General features: G+C 40.5%; 1 long non-coding RNA gene across 1 annotated transcript in view; it reads left to right on the forward strand.

The window, feature by feature from the left end:
- Positions 1-6694: 6694 nt before the first annotated feature.
- Positions 6695-14751, forward strand: part of LOC136013994 (uncharacterized) — a 39721-nt gene continuing 31664 nt past the window's right edge. The window contains exon 1 of the long non-coding RNA XR_010612473.1: positions 6695-6778. This is a non-coding gene — a long non-coding RNA (uncharacterized LOC136013994). The remainder of the gene's footprint in view (positions 6779-14751) is intronic.

Below are 14751 nucleotides of genomic sequence, written 5' to 3' on the forward strand. Positions count from 1 at the left end.
CAAATTGGACCTTTTGGCTGCAGTTCTATGACAGCAACTTGACAACTGGGAAAGGGACAGTTTCAGTACATTTATCATCAGCATTGCCCTTAGGCTGTTAGATTCCTGGAGAAAGTAAGACCAGATCCCATTTTCCTAACAAACATGCTTGATCCACTAGTTTAACCTCTCTTAAAATATATTCTATTTCTGTCAGTATCATGATTAGCCTTCCTTTTTCTTTCTTTTTTCTTGCTGGTCTAAAACAGCTGTAAACTCTGCTCAATGTGAGGTTGTCCCCTGTCCTGGGTTTAGCAGTAGCAATCAGTTTTTCTCCTTCGTAGTAGCTGGTGCAGTGTTGTGTTTTGACTTCCAGCCTGGGAACGGAGCTGGGCACCGATTGTTTTTAATTGTTGCTAAGTAATGTTTGCTCTGATTAAGGACTTTGTGAGTCTCGTGCTCTGCCAGGGACGAGGGGAGGCTGGGAAGAAGCAGAGACAGGACACCTGACCCAAGCTATCCAAAGAGGTATTCCATACCACAGCCCATCATGCCCAGGGAGGTAATTAGGAGTTACCTGGGAGGGCACGGGCTCTCTTCAGGGGGGTCGGACTCGTTCAGCGGTGGTATTGTATTCTCTTCCCATGTTATCTCCCTTATCATTATTATCATTGGTGGTAGCAGCAGTGATTTGTGTTACACCTTTGTTACTGGGCTGTTCTTATCTCAACCCGTGGGAGTTACATTCTCTCGATTCTCCTTCCCATTCCTCCAGGAGTGGGCAGTGGGGGGGGGGGGGGGGGGGGAGTGGGGCAGGTGAGGAAAGAAGCAGGGGTGGGGGGAAGCGAGTGAACGAGCAGTGTGACTGGGTTTAAACCACGACATCCCCCAAGGAGCCACTTGCAAGGCTTCTCTGAAACTCAGTCTACCAACCCCAATGCAAATGCCTGAGTAGCTAAGCGGCTTTTACTCTCTCTCAGCTTCAAATGGACACCTAGAAGTTTACTGAAGCAGAAAGTCAGAAAAGTCATAACTAATTCTAAATGTTTCGCTGTATTATTCTTACCAAAACAGTGTTTCATCCTAATGAGGTCTAGAACAATGAAAGTAATTTAAAACAAAGTTACCCATAATGCAGGAACCAAAAGGATAATGGCAAATATAGCTACAAAGCACTGTGAAATTCAGCCCTACATTCTTATTATTGACCTTTCACATCTAATGGAAATCATCAATATGTTCCTATCACCAAGTGCAATTGTGTGCTGAACAAAAAGGATAGCAGATTTATATGGTACTGGTTAATTGCTAATGCCAAGTATTCAGGCTCTTTCCTCTCCTTATCTGTCAGTTAATTCCTTCATTAATTGGCCTATAGATTCTTGCATTTCCTGTCTTTTCACTTTTTGAAGAAACTGGTTACTCACTTTGACCTTAAACCCTAGAGCACTTCATCAGTGCTCCTCCTGTTCTCCACCAACAGATCATCTGCATTTACAGTACTGATTGCAATTTCTCAAAGGTCACAGTTAGAAGTCGCATTCAGGAGTAGCAAGACTGGCTGGCCAGCTAACCAAATGAGAGGATAGTACCTTCCCCAAAATACCTTACAAATGTCATGAGACAACCAATTAAATTAATCATATTTAAAATGCTATGATTATTTGCTATATTTCAACACAATTACACCTAAAGTATGTTAAGTGACAGACAGCCTAGTCTTTGTGAACTTTTTTTGTACATACATATACAGTGTCAAGCACAGACAGTCCTTGATCACCTATTAGGATGCTGGCCTACTGTATGCTTTATGACGATTCAATATCATAGTAACAGTAAAAGAACACAGTTCTTGCTCAGAAGTACTTTGAATCTAGTCCATCCCTTCTTAATGGTTTGGTTTTATTTTAGACTAAGATAGTAATGCTAGGTGAAGCCTGATTTCTCCTCTCCTTTTATTCTAGTGTTATATACCTGACGGCTTCCAAGATTACCAGCAAATGTTTATGTGAATCCATCTTCAAGAAGACAGTGACATATTATGAACACAATCTAATTTGACACCACAGGCAGGAATGTCTCAGGTGCTAGAATTAATGTCAAATCTAGACAGCTCCAGGCTTCATAGGCACTTCCAATCAGAGGCAAAAAAACAAATTAGTGTGTCTCAGAAAGAGCTGGCAACAAACACTGAGCTGCTGTGTTATCTTGTATGCACAACTTTACCAGAAGTAAAATTAATTTAGAGTATTGGCTGAATGTAATAAATACTTTGACCTTGGCATAAGAGGAGCATTTCAAGGAAAAATATCTGGAGGTCTGTTCACAGCTAGCTATAGCAGAATCACAGTCATGCTGGGATTCAGCTCATTTAACTTTCAGTGCCAGCCATGCTAGCATGTGTGACAACACTATAAGCCTTTCGCACAGTTCATAGAGAGGAACTTGCACTTCTAGGACACAGGCTATCTCCTTTCTCTTTTCAGATATCTTCATAAAGAAGAGATAAATTGAGCTCTGTCTTTCCCTGATCATGCTCACTGGTTCTCTGGCAGGTGACACTGGCAACCGGGTGTGCATATATTGCCAGCCCTAGGTGAAGAGAGCAGGATATCTCCTCTGAAGGAGGCAACTCCAATCAGAGCTTGGGTCCACCTGCCATTTGTTTTTTGCAAAATGACAGAGATGTGGCAGGTGACACACTGAACCACATATAAGAACTCAGGAAGCTAAGAGTGATTTCTGCTATTTAATGGACAAAAGATGAAAAATACTTTAATTTTCAGATTATCTTCAAAGGACAAGAAAACTTCCCATGCATTTCTTTTGTATCTGAAGAAGTCCTAGTTTATTCTGGCCTAATCAAGGTAAGATTTTTGGAACTCTGCTAATGACCATTTCAGGGCAACAAGGGCTAGGAAGAGTGTTCAAACGCAACAAGCTCATAGATGTCACTGAATGTTTGAGCCACATTCACTGAACTCATAGATCACCTTTTCCATCAACCATTAAATGTTATCAATAAACCTGCAGAAGAAAAAATCAAACTCCAGACTATTCAGTGTAAATCTCTTCAGGTACTGAGATACTGGAGGATAAGTTTCTAAAGCGTCTTTCTGAACTTAAATTACAATATATTCATTTTTTCTGTACAAGTGCTTGAGGCCTTTAGAGAAAAGAAAACCCTGTAGCTACCTCTTTACACATTTAATAATATCCAACACTACTATCATGGCTCCTGGAGAGAAACAAACAATTCAAGGGAACAATTCATCTTATGTGTATTAACTTGCTCAGCCATCCTGCTGCAGTTACCTATCTTTTTCCTGGAGCAGCCTTTTTTCAACTAAAATGGCTAACTAAGATGTTGAAGCAGATGAAGAGCAGTTTCACTTACCAGCTGTCCAACTTGAACATAACTGTCCGTAGCAGGCAAGCAAACACAGTGGGAGCTGTACCATAGATAATTAATTACCAGTAATCTTAAATTAGAGATACAATATATAAAAAGCATTCTTGAAAATAATTTTAATTTCAATTCTCCAGTTATCACAGAATATGTTGGTTTTCTTTCTGAGCATGCTGCAGCATGTCACTTGAAATTAAGGCCAGTCCATATTGAAACTGCAGTTGGCCCTCAGGACATCCTTTATTGGACACTGTCTATTTCATTTCTGCGTGGGCTTTTATTCATTCATTCTCCAGGCTGGAAAACACTGTGATGATCTGCAACCTTCTGTCTGGAAAAGCAGGTGAATGTATATTATGTTAGAAACTTCTGATGGGGCTTCTCTTACATATGCTATCACTGCACATCAACTAGGACAGAAGCTAAGATCGGGAAGCTGTCGGGAAGCTGGCTAAATTATTTCACCTCTTAATTCATACACTAAGTCAAGATAAAACCAGTAAGAGCAACACATTGCAAAAATTTCTGAATAACTTTCATGAGGCTAACTGATAAAATTCAGGAGCAAAATATATCGCATGTATATAGAATCATAGAATCATAGAATAGTTAGGGTTGGAAAGGACCTCAAGATCATCTAGTTCCAACCCCCCTGCCATGGGCAGGGACACCTCACACTAAACCATCCCACCCAAGGCTTCATCCAACCTGGCCTTGAACACTGCCAGGGATGGAGCACTCACAACCTCCCTGGGCAACCCATTCCAGTGCCTCACCACCCTAACAGGAAATAATTTCCTCCTTATATCCAATCTAAACTTCCCCTGTTTAAGTTTTAACCCATTACCCCTTGTCCTGTCACTACAGTCCCTGACGAAGAGACCCTCCCCAGCGTCCCTATGGGCCCCCTTCAAGTACTGGAAGGCTACTATGAGGTCTCCACCATTGGTCCAGATTGGGGGTTGGAACTAGAGTATCTTAAGGTCCTTTCCAACCCTAACTATTCTATGACTCTATTCTATGATTCTATGATTGAGAGTAGAATTTTAGATAAGTGCACAGATGTTTGTCAACCCTTCAAAGAAACATATCAAGGGAAAGCTGCCTTTAGCCAGTGCTAGCAGACACATAGTGCCAAGAAGTGTATAGTAAATAATGTCAAATAACAGAATACCAATAAATATACAAACAAAAACAATAGAGAGTGTGACGGGGATTTTTTTTTTCTTTTTTACAACAATTGGGAAGTAAAAACAATATGGAAAAATCCAAGAACAAATACTATGACACATGGAGTAGCCCCAGCAAATGTGATTCTAAAACATGCCTGATATAAATGCCATTTATTAGCATTCTGTTGAGAGAAGGTACTTTCCCTATAAAGCTTTCCATGGGCTGTTCAATGTATAGATGGATTCATCAATGTTCATTTAATAACTTGGCTAATGATGATGAGAGGTTCTTGGTGACCCTAACAAAGCTACCCATCTCTTCAGTCTGCCTTTCAAGCAAGCAGCTCAGACTGCTGCCAAAGGAATGTAGTTACAGATAATGGAAACAGACTGAAGTAACTAGGCAGAGCTATGGCTAAATAGCTTTTAAATGAGATTGGAAGTGTGGGAGGGAGGAGATGTGATAGAGGTCATCTCAGCGGGAGTGCAGAGCAGAGTGAGGTGCAGAAATGAGCAGCTCTTGCAAGTTGAGATAAAGAGTTGGAAAGATGTTTCTCCCCCACCGGTTAATTGGAGATTAACTGAGAGTGCTAGAGTTACTTGCTTTTGAAACACCATTCTGCCATTTTCCTCTCTCTTCCTTCCTTTCTACCCTATATGTGCTTTTCACTTTCAGAAATAAAATCCATCATCATTGCTCAATAGCAAAGTCTGTAGTATTGAGCAACAAAACGCACTCTGACTTACAGAAAAGAAAGGCGGTGGAACTGGGAAGGAAATCAATTTAAGAACGGGGGTAATGATTAGACGTCTTACTGATGTTACTGTTTCATGAAGAGATGAGGCAACTTCTGGAACAATACGGCTGAAGTTCAGGCTTGTAGCCAACTCATTAAACAGCAGCACTATTTAGTGAGTAGTTCTTATAAAACAAAACTGTGAGAGCAGCTACTGTCACAGTTTCTACTATTATTAAATCTCATCAGTTTTTTAGCTGCAATTTGACTTTAAAGCAGAATTAGAGGTGGAAATGGTCTTAACGCTTCTCTTTCATTCAAAATTAGATGTCATTTTGGTTTTTGCACCAAATGCTAGGGAGTTTTCTTGTGCAATGCTTGCTACATTCCTGTTTTTATATGGTCACAGAGTTTGGCAGTGCTTCTCAGAACTTTAATACCTCATATAAGAGAAAGAACCTAATGTGGAATGAGTTTTAGTTGTTTATTTTAAGCTTAAACTTGGCTTTTTAACCTTGCACTGCAGGCCACATGAGTTAGTCACAATAGGGCACAAGAAGCGTATGAACTGATGTTTGGTCCAGAAGATGCATGCATCAAGCTTGACTTTAAGTATCTGGACAGTAACCATGAAGGAACACTCCCATATTTAGTCCATGATCAGGACCTCATAAGTAAAAGGTAGTATCTGAATGTCTGAAAGCATAGACAAATGTAACAGCATGGCAGATGACATACTTCCAGTTGTACTGCTTGATAATGTGCAAATCTAGCGTGATATTATGTGTATTACATGGTAATAGATGATTTCAAATGCTAGAAGAAAAATGCCAGTGTGTCATTTTCAGGCTAATTGCTAGGGAGCTAGGCAGATTTCCTTGAAATGTAGAGTCAGAACTCTTGGTTGAAAGGATTGAAGGGTTCATTTTTATCTCCAGTATAGAGAAGATAGATGTTTACTTTTCATTTGTTCTGTGACATTTTTCTCTAAAGGAATAGAAAACAACAAAACATAAACTTCTTCTGTCTGCATAACTTGAAAGGATAAAACTCTTTGGTAGCTTAAATGTCCCTACAAATTTCTCCTTTCTCTTAACACTTTCCTCTGGGATAAAACAAAGCTATTTCCAGAAAAGCAGCCATTTCTCCTTTCTGTTTCATAGCCAGCATTTCTACTAAACCCTGTACAAGGATGAAATATTCCCATAACATTACTTTTAAAGTGGTGTAAATTTCAATACAGCTTCAGCACAGAGAAGCTGGCACAGAAACGGTCAGAGACTGAATGAAAATCTGGGGGAAAATCCAAAGCTCAGCAATGCCATCTTCTAGGTTGATAAATCCAAAGAGTAAATAAGTAATCCAACAATTCATTCATCTTCTACCTTACACCCGTTTCAAACTTGTGTCTGCTACCTTGAAAGGCTAAGGCTTGTTTTTTGTACAGAGAAGAGAATGGAAATCCAAAACTGTCACACAGCGTGAGTATACCAGCATGAGGATACCAGCAGTTACTACTTGCATGAAAAACTCAGTTTTGAAAACAAAATGAACCTAAAAAACTTCACAGATTATTTTATATCTAGCTTCTGGATAAGAACTCATGGATGAAGGCATTGCCATCTTCTTGGACAGTGTTTATAAGGCCTGACATAAATACAGACCTTGAGTATTGCCAGCTTTGAAAAATCATGCCATTTTTAGTATCCTGTCAGACCTTATCTGTAAACCCTCTTCAAGCTCCAAAATTTACCAGTTTTTCTGTCCCATCAAGAAACTTTGGCTACTTCTCCCCCATTTGTACATGCCTGGGATGCTGAGACAAAGCTGCCCAGCAGGCAGGCACAGCTCCCCTTCCACCCCTGACTGCCATGGGCAACAACCAACACTTGCCACAGGAGGGAGAGGGAGCAAATATAGTCAAGCCACTTTTCCTGCTGCTGCTGTGGCAGCTTGCAAGAATTATGAGAAACCCATTCACATTTGGGGCTCATTTCTGTGTCTTAGGAAAAAGACTCCTCTCCTGGCATTTGGTGCTCCTCACTCAGCACACTAGGGACAGCTATTTAAAGTGATTGATGTCAAATAAAGCAAAACATGAAGGCTTGACTTTTCCCACAGAAAAGGGTAACAAAACTGACCACAGAGAAGAAGGAGATAACTACATCTTGAAGTTTGTAACTATGGGTACTGTGGATCTTCCTTAAACATTGTATGCTTAAGAAACCACAAATAGGTGGCTTTAGAGAATATTTTAATCTGGGCAGAGCAGCAGTAGAGCAACTCTATGGCAGAGCAGATAGCTGGAAAGGGAGCAGGAGACATTAGCTCAGTTTTATACTTACAGAATGCTTCCTGGGGAAAAAAAAAAAACAAAGAAAATGATGAGAAATTATAAAACACCCTTAAGACTGTTTCTTTGTGAGGTTGCTTTGGGTTTTTTTCCCCCCACAGTTTGTGTGCACAATACAATTAGATCCTGAATTTTCTTGCTCAAGCTGCTCTGAACATATTGCTAAACTGTGTGATGTTTCAATATACAAAGCAATAATAGGCTGACATTCCAGTTCAGTAGTTTTCATAGAGTTTTTAGGAAGTATTTGAAGAACTCCAAGGAAATCATTCCCCATTGCTACGTCCCCCGTGCAGTAGAGAATAATAGGGAACAAATAAGGATCAAACTGCTTATAATGTGCTGGTGAGATATAGCAAACATTTCCTGATCCTGTGTGAAGAATCAATGAAACACTTCTTTGATACAGTATGAAGTTCCTAATGAGAAAAATTTCCAGAAAGAAAAATGGTATCTTCAAAGGATTTCATAGTGCAAGATCCCTTAATGGGGCCGTGGTTGCCCCTCTGGAGAGCAGCATTTCCTCTATGAGGTATTAGACAAGATGTTTACAGCCTTTGTCTGCCAGCATCTGAAATTCTTACCTGCAAATGCAGATTAATTTAACACAAAAACTGTAAATAGTATTTACAACTGCATGTAGCAGAGCATCACCAGTATGAACACTCCTGTTTCTGGGCCTTCCATTGCCAAGGGAGGAAAAATCTTCCGCTTGAAAATGATAAGACAGAGTGACAGCAAACCCCTGAGTCTGTGACAGGTTTCTCGTTGAGTCTCTTCCCTGGGACTCGTACTTCTCTGTTCATCCCCAGCATCTCTAAGTTGCTTCTAGCATGCAGCAGCTGCCAGTTCTCTTGAGTCTCTAAAGAGATTCTGTTAAATAACCACGCTGCTACAGCCATGAAAAGCATTTATTCTGATGTCACAGAAAGTGTATTTGGAAGCCACTGCTAGAACAAAAGCTTGACTGAGTATCTAGTGTAGAAAAAGCATCCCACAGGAGACAGCAAACTTGTTTATAGAAAAAGGTTTGGCTACAGGAACATTTCTTCTTTTGCTCAAAACCTGCTAACTCTGCCCCTTTTGCAAAAACTTTACTCCTTGAACAAAACCCATACATTCCCTGTTTCCCACCCTCCTCCTTTGTCAGAGACTCAGTTTGCTGAAGTGCGGTAGGGATGCAGAATAGTCTGAAATTTCTTCTCCTAGCTGACAGGGAAAGACAACAGAGTCTGTAATTCACACACAGCACAGCTGGAAAAGAGTTAGAAAGACTTAGATTCACTCAGCTCTGCCTTGTTGGTCCCTTCATTAAGCATCAGGTTGACTAAAAGCTTAAAAGTCGGAGGCAGATAAGAAGGACACTAGTGGAAGCGGTTGAGATGCCAGCAGAGCCCTATGTCCGAGCCCATAAATGAAGCCAGGCTGGGGCCAGCATCATGTTAGACCCTTATGAGAGGGGACTGTCTGATGTGGGATCTCTGCCTTGATTTGCTCTTTGGGACTTATGCTAATTGCGGAGTTAGCCAGCTGCACGTGATATCCTGTCTGAGGAGGGTCAGAGTAACTACATAAAAAGTATTTTCATTTCATTTCTTTCGTCTAATTGGCAACCTAATGGTGTTTTGTCATGAGTCTGGGGCAATGTGGCTCATTGTGTGGGAGTCCAGACAGATATAATTCATGTTTTGTTCAGCCGGTGAGAGAAACCTTAGAAATTTGAGGAATGAATTCCCTTTTGAGAGGAAGGATAATTGGATTAAAGAGATAGTCATTAAGATAATCACTGCAGATCTGCTGCCCTTGGCTTTTCTGCACAATACCTTACAGAGCTTTCCTGCTTGTCAGCTTCTGAGAGCACTGGTCTTCAGTTCCTGATCCTTCCCATCCTCTGCACAGACCGACCAAGTACTCAGGGGTCAACAGTGTTCAACCTTGTCAGTGGATGGTTGTCCTTCAAAACCAAAGAAACCCTCTAAATTTATCTCAAAGTCTGGAAGGGTAACAAATGGGCTGAAAGATCTGATCCACAGTTTAAAAAAAACAGTGGTCCCTAAATCTCAGAATGTGGGTTTAGCTGTAGTACCCATATAAGATGTTCATTGATTAGTGTAACTGCTTGTGACTGGAAGTTCACATGTGCTGGGGGAGCAGAGAAAGAGTGAGATCTGGTAAAATCACTGATCTGGAACCAGAATGTGGGGCCCTTACTGAGCTGAGGTAGCCAAGAGCTTCAAGAAGATGCTTGGTGCCAAAAGGCCTCCACCGCTGCCCTCTCCAGCTGCCTCAATGAGTATGTGCTGATCCCTCGAGCTGCTTTCTGCTCCCCCTTCCTGGGTACAGGAAAGTTGGGGAATGGCTTTTAAAACACTTCAGATTTCAAGCTCACTTTTTACCCCTCTGTCCTGAACTGTTTTGTCTGTGTCAGAGTGACAAACTTGTCCCTAAACAAAATGAAGTAAAAAGAACACTTACCAGCCCCCAGTACTTTGTGCTGTGAAGAAGAGGTGCCTTGTTCAGCTAAGTGATATACTTTGTGTTGCGTCTCCCCACATCTAGCCACACTTCGCAGCTTTCAAAACCTGCATTATGTAACAACTCAGTTGATGTCACCTATAGTTGATTGCTAAAATCCTCAGAAATTTTGTATGAATGGAGTACATGCAGCAGAGGGCACAGCAATATCTACTGAAGAGATGGTGTTAGGGAATAAAACTAGTCATGGTTTTGTGGTGCTGGGGAGACTGACATGGAGATTGCCTAAGCAAAGAAATGGGCACCTTGGAAATGGAGGAAGAAGTTGAATAAAATATCAAGAAGACAAAAGCTAGTAATGGATTTTGGTTTAGAAACTTAAAAGCTGACAAGAGGATATTAAAGGTATGCGGACAAAGGCACTGGAGAACTCTGCTGCTGGAAGGAGGAACTGGTCAGACAGAGGGTATGTGGTAGTTACAATGACCGGGATTGAAAGCCAGAAATACCTGGAGAAGGGAGGATGAGGTCCAAATGGAAACAACAAGGGTGAAACTAGATGATATGACAAAGACTGAGGGATTTTGTTCTCAGGTGCTGACAGCTGCTTCGTCACCTTTTGGGAAAGCTGTAGGAAAAATTCATGACTGCTAGGTCTCTACAGACTGACTTGTCCTACATCTCCCAACACCTCAGAAAACACATAAGAGGAACAGGATCAGCCTTTTGGTTGAATGTATGGTTACCCAGAGAGAATCTGTCTAATAATGGATTTCTACAGAGGCAGCAGTAGCCTACTTAATATAGTTATCCTTTCAGCCTGGGAGGGAGGGAAATCGCTGGAAAGGTGAGTTACTAATAGCTCCCTAAACAACACAACAAAGAAGTGATGTTCAGGGCTTCTGGTGGTCTTTGTAAGCCTGCAACATACCAAGTGCATCCAAGAAGTTTCCAAATTATTTCACCCATGGGTTGTTAAACATTTCAGGACAACAGCCAAGTTACAGAAGAGTCAATCTGGATGCTTGGGGATCTATCTATTTTTCATTCTTTTGTAACAGAACAGAAGACAATTCAACCACAATATGCATAGTCCTTCTGTATTACTCAGATATGTCCTTGAACTGCATCTTTCTCTCACAGACATCTTTTTCCCTTCATAATGTACAAAGCATTCTTGTCTCTGAATTGTGCCCTTGGAAGACAGATTTCCTCTCCTCTCTAGTAAAAATGCTAAATCCACTAGAGGGGGCATCTGTTCTGCCCTATTATTGCCAAACTGAAACTCCCTCAGGTTTCCTTTGGAATTTGAGACTTCTTTCCTCCCCCACAACTACCCTACTCCACAGCTGGGTAAGGTCCTAATGGAGCCCTTTCACTGAAATCTTACCCTAACTACATGTTTCTGTGTGAACAAGTATTTACGAAATTCAACACGTCTATGCTGCTTATCATAATTGGTTTTGATCGTTGTGGGAAAAGCCATTTTTCATTCAGATGATTTTTTTTTTCCTTTTTCCCTTTCTCTTTAGCAACTAATCTGCAGAGCAACGATCTGAGCTTCTCGGAAGATTCTTGTTATCATGTATTGTCTCTACTAGTCTTCATTAATTTAAGTTGTAAGAAAAACAAAACCTAAATTACACACAGAAAAATTATCAGAGGGATAGAGTACCTCTCCTAAAAGGAAAGGCTGAGAGAGTTGGGTTGTTCAGCCTGGAGGAGACTCCAGGGAGACATTACTGCAGCCTTTCAGTTCTAAAAAGAGAAAGATGGGGAAAGACTTTCTAGCAGGGTCTGTTGCAATAGGATGAGGGGTGATAGTTTTAAACTAAAAGAGGGGAGATTTGGGCTGGATGTGAGGAAAAAATTCTTTACGAGGGTGGTGAAATATTGGCACAGGTTGCCCAAAGAGGTGGTGGATGTGCCATGCCTGGAGACATTCAAGGCCAGGCCAGATGTCATTCTGGGCAACCTGATCTAGTTGAAGATGTCCCTGCTCATTGCACGAGGACTGGACTATATGATCTTTGCAGGTCCCTTCCAACCCAAACTGTTCTGTGATTCTATGAAAGTAGAGAACTGAGTTACAGAATAGAGAAATAGGTCAGCATGTACCACAGTAATAAGTGTGTCTTATGACCTGAAGAGATTCGTATACAAGTGTCCCTTTAAACTTTGAGGTGATGGCACCTGGACACAAAACTGTGGCAATAGCTGTGAACTATCCTACTGTCATAGGCTGCAGCCAGCCTTTTCCTATCCATCTCCTATTGCTGTCTGGCATATTAAGGTAGAGCTTTGTATGAGGCTTCCCACATCGGTGCTAGAGCCTGCTGCATCTCAGTTGAGAGGGAACTGTGCTGTGTGTCTGTGCAGAGCTTGCAACATGCTTTGATTTATAAAGCACTGTGTTCATATAATATAAAATTACCATTTCCCTCTTCAATATAAAATGTCCACAAAATTAAAAAGTTGAAAAAAGTACCAAACCCCAAGAATATTTGGCTCTCCTCACATGCATCGTGTTAACTTAGAAATTCAGGAAGGCAATAAACAGAACAGAAAATAGACCTTACGCATGGAGCTGTAACAGCACTCATGGTTTGAGGTTTACCACATCCACCAAGGCCAGAGAAGAATTGATATACACAATACAGTTTTAATGATTATTTGTCAAATTTGATTTCCATAATAGAGTTACCAGGACTCACATTTTCTTGGTAAATTATTCCATAGTTTGATTGATCATATTTGCAAGTTGTTCAGATTCAGTTTTCCTCTTCTCGGTCTGCTGCTATGTTGTGTCTCAGGTGAGATTTCACCATAATTCAAGAAAATTTTTGTTCCATCTTTTCACCTGAAAATATTATGGAAATTTATCTTTAGTACAACTTTTTCTTATAAACCCAACCTTGAAAACAAAAAACCAAAAATAATAAACATAAATTTCACTTTTTCTTCAAAGGCCAAAAACTTCTGGACAACAGATGTCCTAGTCAATGTGCTTCTACTGAGAACACCAGATGTCCAAAGTTTCTAGGGAAAGTACCTTAGTATCCATCAGCAGGTGCTATAAGAGTAAGTAAATGAGAGTTTATACCTTTGGTGGCTTGTATCCAATCCATCTGGGGCTTTCTAACACTAGAATTACTTGAATAACAGTGTAAACTGCCATACATAGAGTTCTTTTTAAAGCATGGCTCCCATGGCAGCAAAGACTGTCTTGCTAGTGGTCTCTGAGGCAGCTGAGGGAATCCTGAATGACTTCAAAGGGTGGCTATAAGTATCTGAGCAACTGCACCTCTATTAGTGATTTCTGTGACAGGAAGACCAAACTGATTCAGGAATAACCAGGTTCAGCTGTGGGCACCTCAACCCCAATCCTCACTACAGAAGAGACAATGGAAAGTTTAGCTCATGCGCTAATGTGCCAGCAACAAACTCTGAGTTGCATCTGAAAGCTCTTTTTTCTTTTCTGTGCTGCTCAGAGGTGGGAAGATACTGTTCACAATGGTGTGATCAGAAGCAAACAGGAGCAGTAACTGTTCCCTTACTACCAACCATTAGGTCTCATTACTTTCTCAGTAGCGTTATCACTTCCCAAAAGAGAAAAAAGCCAGATACACAAGCTCCTTCTCTGTTTGTTCCTAAAATACACTAGGACAATATCTGGTGTTAGAATATGGTACCATTTATTGGCATTTTTATATCATACTGCTTACTCACATTCACTATGCACCTGCACTGAGATCAGGCTGAAAGTGGTACAGTTAAAGGAAGCTAAGATCTTGGCTTTTAAAATGCATTACATTTAAAATACATGGTGATTTTTTTTTTTTTTTATTCAAGTACTACATGGGAGACATTGTTTACTATACAATGGTTTGATTGAGACATGGTATAGTGTACAATGGTTTTGTATATTACATAATGTTTCAAAACAATGTTTTGAAACAAAATGATTCAAAATTAGTTTTCAAAGGGAGGCTGAACACACCCAGAATGTATTAGAATGGAGTGCAAGATGTGTCTAAAAGCAAATGGCATGTAATAAATTGAATATACAAAGTAAAATAAGATGCCATAATAAAATGACAGCAATCTTATTATACGCAAAGAGGGCATGCAAAATTTGAGATGATAAATACTTAACTGAGTATACAGGACTGAAACACTGATATCACTCAGCAGATGACAAGAGTTGTATAAGCTAAGGAAAATGTCAGAGGAAAGCAAGTAGACTCTTACAGAATCATATAGTACTTTGTGTTGGAAGGGACCTTCAAAAGTCATGAAGTGCAAGCCCCTGCAATAAGCATGGACATCTTCATCTGTATCAGTTTGCCCAGAACCACATCCAGCCTGGCCTGAAATGTCTCCTGGGATGGTGTCTCTATCACCTTTCTTGTGCCTTAATTGATACAAAGGCACAAGTTTATCATGAAGGCCTATCAGGCATACCTTATATATGAAATGCAAACATACTCTTAAAAAAAATAAAAAAATCTGGTCTGAAAGCTGACTTCCAAAAGAGTTTTGCCCATAAATGTTTTGAGAGGAAAAGTTTCAGAGAACACAGGCAAATTAAGCCTGACCCTGGTAAATTGGGGCTACGGAACTGAT

This window comes from Lathamus discolor, chromosome 4 (assembly GCF_037157495.1).
Source record: "Lathamus discolor isolate bLatDis1 chromosome 4, bLatDis1.hap1, whole genome shotgun sequence".
In the NCBI taxonomy this organism is placed as follows: domain Eukaryota; kingdom Metazoa; phylum Chordata; class Aves; order Psittaciformes; family Psittacidae; genus Lathamus; species Lathamus discolor.